General features: G+C 42.8%; 1 pseudogene; it reads left to right on the top strand.

Annotated features, from left to right (window-relative positions):
• The first annotated feature begins 1,838 nt into the window (after positions 1–1,838).
• On the top strand, positions 1,839–2,245 carry LOC101682574 (annotated as a pseudogene).
• Positions 2,246–6,000: the final 3,755 nt, after the last annotated feature.

Below are 6,000 nucleotides of genomic sequence, written 5' to 3'. Positions count from 1 at the left end.
CCTTTGGCTCAGGTCACGACCCCAGGGTCCTAGGATTGATCCACACATCAGGCTCCCTGGTTAGCAGTGAGTCTGTTTCTCCTTCTCCCTCTGCCTCCCTCTCCCCTTCTCTCTCTGTCAAATAAATAAAATCTTTAAAAAAGGAAGAAAGGAAGGAAGGAAAGAAGAGAGAGAGAGGAAGGAAGAAAGGAAGAAAGAAAGAAAGTCAATCCAAGTTAACAATGAATAAGTCTTGGGGTGCCTGGCTAGCTCAGTCAGAAGAACATGTGAGTCTGGATCTCAGTGTTGTGAGTTTGAGTCCCACACTGTAGAAATTATTTTTAAAACTAAGCTTTAAAAAAATGAGTAAGTCTTGCATGCAATAAGGTTTCATCATCACACATACACATATATTCACAAATCCAGTCTGGAATTAGTATGGAGACTTCAAGATATCATCAGGAACACAGGCTCTTCAAGCTTTCTGCCCCTGCCTCACTGGAACATTTGTCTTCATGGTCTAAGATGGCTGTTGGAGTTCCAGACATCACATTTACATTCTAGACAGCAGAATGGAATACTAATGTGAAAAGCAAAGAGAGAAAAAGACATGTATTAACCTTTTAAAGCAGTTTTCCCAAAACTGTCATATGATTTTAGTTCCTTGCATCTCACTGGCAAGAATTTAGCCATGCAGCTACACCTAGCTGAATGGGAGACTGGAAAAATGGGAGCATTTGATCTAGGCAGTTATGTGACAAGCTAAAATCAGAGATTATAGGACTTTGGAAGATGAAGACAAGTTGGGGTAGGTGGCTAACAGTCTCTACTTCAGACAATTTCATATATTACACAATTTCTTTTAATGGGAGGGAATGCATAGAAATTTAAGAAACTGGTTTAAGGTGTGGTTGGGAAGGGGTAGAAAGAAGAGGAGAATGGGAATAGAATAATACAGATGAGGATGGAGTTATATTTCTTTTTTTTTTTAAGATTTTATTTATTTATTTGACAGAGGGAGAGAGAGAGATCACAAGTAGGCAGTGCAGCAGGCAGAGAGAGGGAGAAGCAGGCTCCCCACTGAGCAGAGAGCCCGATATGGGCCTCAATCCCAGGACTCTGAGATCATGACCTGAGCCAAAGGCAGAGGCTTAACCCACTGAGCCACCCAGGTGCACCTTCTTTTTTTTTTTTTTTTTTAATATTTTATTTATTTATTTGACAGAGAGAGAGAGAGATCACAAGTAAGCAGAGCAGAAGGCAGAGGGAGAAAGAGAAGCAGGCTCCCCATGGAGCTTCCCCAGACCACACAGTTCTGGGTTTGAATTGACCAATCCAGCCTTAGCCCAGAATCCCCAACGCCCTCCCTACCCATGGAGAATGATAAAGGCATGTGCCCCAGGTTTTCTCCCTCTCTGCCTGCACCTGCCTTGACCTTCCCAAGTGCTCAAGTGGCCCCTTGCCCTATGCTGTGTACTTCTTCCAGATCTTGTGAGTAATAATCCTCTCTTTCAATTTCCCTCCTAATCTTTTGTTGAACCATGGCAACACTGACATCTTGCATTTCTTCAGCAAATATTAATTTAACAAAATTATAACAAAAACATATTCTGGACTTCTAGAATAAGGAAAGGAAACTACGAAATTGGAGGTATAGTGCAAGAAACCACAGTGGAAGGGAAGATTTCCACAAGCAACATTAAGACATTGTAGACCCATTCACCAGTGAAACCAGTGAAGATTTTGCTAAAAAGAAAGCAAAAAATCAGTGTTTGTCTTTCCCCACCACTGCCACCGAGTCTCTGGGAGGTGGAGGCTCAGGTGTGCTCCAGATTGGACTCTACCAGTAACCCACTGCCATGGCTGAGTGGCTGAGAGGCATGGCGGCTGGCAGTGGACTGCCAGGGTGTTGGGACTCTCCTTTGCAAAAGGTGCAAAAGACCATCATCCTCCACAACAGCCTAGCACGTGGAATTCACTAAGCAGCCAAAGCTTTAGACAAGCTCCAAGCCCACATTTGTGTACTTGCATCCAGCTGCGATAACGCTATGTCTGTCAGCTTGGTGGAGGCCTTTGGTGCTAACCACCAAATCAATCTCATTAAGGCCAATGACAAGAGCCTAGGGGGGTGGGTAGATGGGTAGGCCTCTGCAAAGTTGACAAAGAGGGAAAACCCCACAAAGTGTTTCGTTGGAGTTGTATGGTGCTTATGGCAGAGTCTCCGACCAAGGATGTCATCAAGGAATACTTTACGTGCTCAAAATGAACAAATAAAAAACTTGTTCTTGTTGAAAAAGAAAAAAACAAAATCATTTAAAATCTCTAGAAATGGAGCACCTGGGTGGCTCAGTCGGTGAAGTGTCTGCCTTCGGATCAAGTCATGGTGTCAGGGTCCCGAGATTGAGTTCCATGTTGGGCTCCCTGCTTAGTGGGAGAGCCTGCTTCTCCCTCTCCTCCCTGCTTGTGCTGTCTGTCACTATCTCTGTCTCTCTCAAATAAATTTTTAAAATCTTAAAATAAATAAAATAAAAATTAAATCTCTAGAAATTGTCTCTAGGATGTATAGCCTGTAAAAAAAAAAAACTTACTAGAAAGAAAGAAATTAATTTACTAAAACAAAACAAAACAAAAACTACTAAAATTCAGTACAACTACTAAGAGTTTATGGTATTTAAGCTGAGACCTACTCCTCCTTACCCCACTCCCACTCAGCAAGATGAACACTCAGGACCAGTACAGCCAAGAAAGAACACAGCACTCCCTCTCCCCCCAGTTGGAGGGCTATTTCCTACACGCAGCAGGATCAACATTTCTGTCTGGTCCCCCTCAATCTTTTGTGGAGGCTTACTTCTTGTGAGTGTCACTGAGAAATGAGGGCTCCTTTCTTCTGCCCAGTTCTCATTCACAGGACTGAGGCTCTACCCTGGATGTGGTACCTCTGGAGTCCACAGCTCTGATTGTCCTCACCTCTGCTCACCAGGCAGTGGTTTCAAGCCAGAAGAGGCAAGCCAGGAAGATGTGATGTTACTACCCCCTCTCTACTGAGTGCTCAATTCCTATGGCAAGAGCAACACTGGGAGAGAAGTGTGCCACTGTCTCCTATCCCCCCTTTGGAGTAATGGCTCAGAGATTTTGCCTAAGGAAAGAAGCAGGATGAAAAAGAAAGCTCTTACTCTCTTCCCAAAGGCACTGACTTCATCTGCTATCCATGCGGAGAAGTTCAAGCTTGAGGGTTCTCTCAAAAACAGTGGAGATTGTGGTGACAGGCAACTAAAAGGAGAATGACATATTTATTAGATATACAGGCAACGTATAGGTCAGCTAGAAAACCTGGGAAAGGGAGCAGGGAAGAGCCTATCTGGGATCACAATAAACTCAAATACCGCTCTCAAAAAACCATTCTGTCTGGGCACCTGGATGGCTCAGTAGGTTGAGTGTCTGGCTCTTTACTTCAGCTCAGGTCATGCTCTTAGGGGCTTGAGGTCAAGCCTTCTGTTGGCTCAGTCCTCTGCGCTTGGTGCGGAGTCCGCTTGAGATCCTCTCTCTCCTTCTGCTCCTCCCTCAGCACATTCTCCCTCTCTCTCTCTTTAAAAATAAATAAGTAAGTAAAATCTTGGGGAAAAAAAAGGATTTGAATTACTTATTTTTCTGCGAGACAGAGACAGAGAGAGAGAGCACAAGGGAGAAGGGCAGAGGCAGAGGGGGAAGTGGGCTCCCAACCGAGCAGGGAGCCCAATATGGGCTTGATCCCAGAACCCTGGGATCATGACCCAAGCTGAAGGCAGACGCTTAACCAACTGAGCCACCCAGGTATCCCACAATAAACAAAGTCTTTAAAAAACAATTCTATTCTGTCAAAGGAGCCTGAATTGCACTGGTTTCGTCTGGAGAGCAATTTTTGCACCAGGCCTTTGTCAAAAATAATAGAGTAACCAGTGGGCAATTTAGTGGAGTCTAACAGCAGTGCGGTCCAAGGAAGAGATATTAAAGCAAGCCCCGCCAAAACGTCCACATCCCAGAGTGACTAGGGACAATGAGGGCAACATTAGAGGTTTACCACAGGTGAAGGGAGGGTGGAGAGAGAGGAGAGTATGCTAAAATGATGCAGCCAGTCACTAAACAAATAAACAAGCAAGTAACAACAGCAAGCCCTATTGGAAGGGTTACTACGATATTATCGGAAATGTCCAGTTTCTGACCAAAAGAAAAAAAATTACGGTACATGCAAAGAAACAAGAAAGCATGACTTAACACTGAAACAAAAAAAACAAAAACAAAAAAACAGGCAACACATACTGCACGTGAGAGCAACCAGATGTCAGAGTTAACAAACCAAAGCTTCCCAGTAGCCATTTATTTCATGTTAGTGCCAACCTATAGAGAGAGAAGGTCCTGGCTAGACATGCCTGGGGGCAATGCCATTTCCCCTGTGTGGAGGCCAGACCAGCTCCTGTGGTTCTTACGACTACAAGATGCAAGTCAGCAACAGCCATGAGGAAATGCTGGGGGAAAAAAATAAGGTTTATTACTGACAAGTCCTGGAGGGTTGGTACATGGCTCATCCAGGGCTATACAGTGAGATCAGGGGTACAGAGAACATGGCCTGGGGTTTTGCCGTTACTGCAGTCAGGGGTGGGTTGCCTAGGGTTTTACAGGTTCATTCTTTATTGGTGAATTTAAAACCTAAAAGTAGGAATTAAAGTGCATGAAGAGAAAAACATAGCCCCTCAAATACTAGCAAACCAAGTGGCAATATATAAAAATGGTGCACCATGACCAAGAGAGATTTATCCAAGGAATGTGAGTTTGGTTTAATATAATTATTTTATTTATTTATTATTTTAATGCATCATATCACTAAAATGAAAAAATAATCACATGATCACCTCAATAGACACAAAAAAGTGTTCGATGAAATTCAACACCTTGTCAGGAAAACAAAACACGCAACAAACTTCAACAAACAGGGACAGAAAGGAACCTGACAAAAGAGTATCTATAGGGCACCTGGGTGGCTCAGTTGTTTGAGTGACTGCCTTTGGCTCGGGTCATGATCCTGGAGTACCAGGATCGAGTCCCACATTGGGCTCTTCTCCCTCTGACCCTCTCCTTTCTCATGCTCTCTCTCCCTCATTCTCTCTCCCTCAAATAAATAAATTAAATTAAATCTTGTCTAAAAAGAGTATCTATAAAAACTCACAACTAACATATTTAACAACTTACATATTTAATGGCAGAAGACTGGATTTTGGGACACCTGGGTGGCTCAGTTGGTTAAGTGTCTACCTTCAGCTCAGGTCATGATCCCTGGGTCCTGGGATAGAATGCCACATCAGGCATCCTGCTTGGTGGGGAGCCTGCTTTTCCCTCTGCTGCTCCCCTTGCTTGTGTTCTCTGACAAACAAATAAATAAAATCTTTAAAAAAAAGAAAGAAAGAAAGACTGGATGTTTTCCCCCTAAAATCAGGAATAAGACTAGGATGTCCACCTTGTTATTTCTGTTCAAGGTTGTAATAGAAGTTTCTAGTCAAGGAAATTGGTCAAGGATAAAAGAAGGCATCCAGATGGAAGGGAAGAAGTAAAATTATCTCTACCCACAGATGATGTGGCCTTAAATAGAAAAAATCCTAAGGAATTACCTGAAAAACTATTAGAGATAAGAAACAGTTCTATTTTCATCAAGGCTACAGAAAACAAGATCAATTTTTTTCTATATACTTTCGATGAACAATCTGAAAATGAAATTAATAAAATAATTTCATTTGAAATAGCATCGAAAAGAATACAACTTGGTTGCCTGCGTGGCTTAGTCAGTTAAATGTCTGCCTTTGGCTCAGGTCATGATCCCAGGATCCTACGATCGAGCCCTGCATCAGACTCCCTGCTCAGCAAAGAGCCTGTTTCTCCCTTTCCCTCTCCTGCTGCTCTGCCCATTTGTACTCTCTCTCTCCCTCTCTGTCAAGTAAATAAAATCTTTAAAAAAAAAAAAAAAAAAAAAAAAAAAAGAAGATAACTCTTAGA

This window comes from Mustela putorius, unplaced genomic scaffold (genome assembly GCF_011764305.1).
Source record: "Mustela putorius furo isolate JIRA1106 unplaced genomic scaffold, ASM1176430v1.1 tig00003834_pilon_pilon_pilon, whole genome shotgun sequence".
Taxonomy (NCBI): Eukaryota; Metazoa; Chordata; class Mammalia; order Carnivora; family Mustelidae; genus Mustela; species Mustela putorius.
This window is presented reverse-complemented; position numbering and strand designations above follow the sequence as displayed.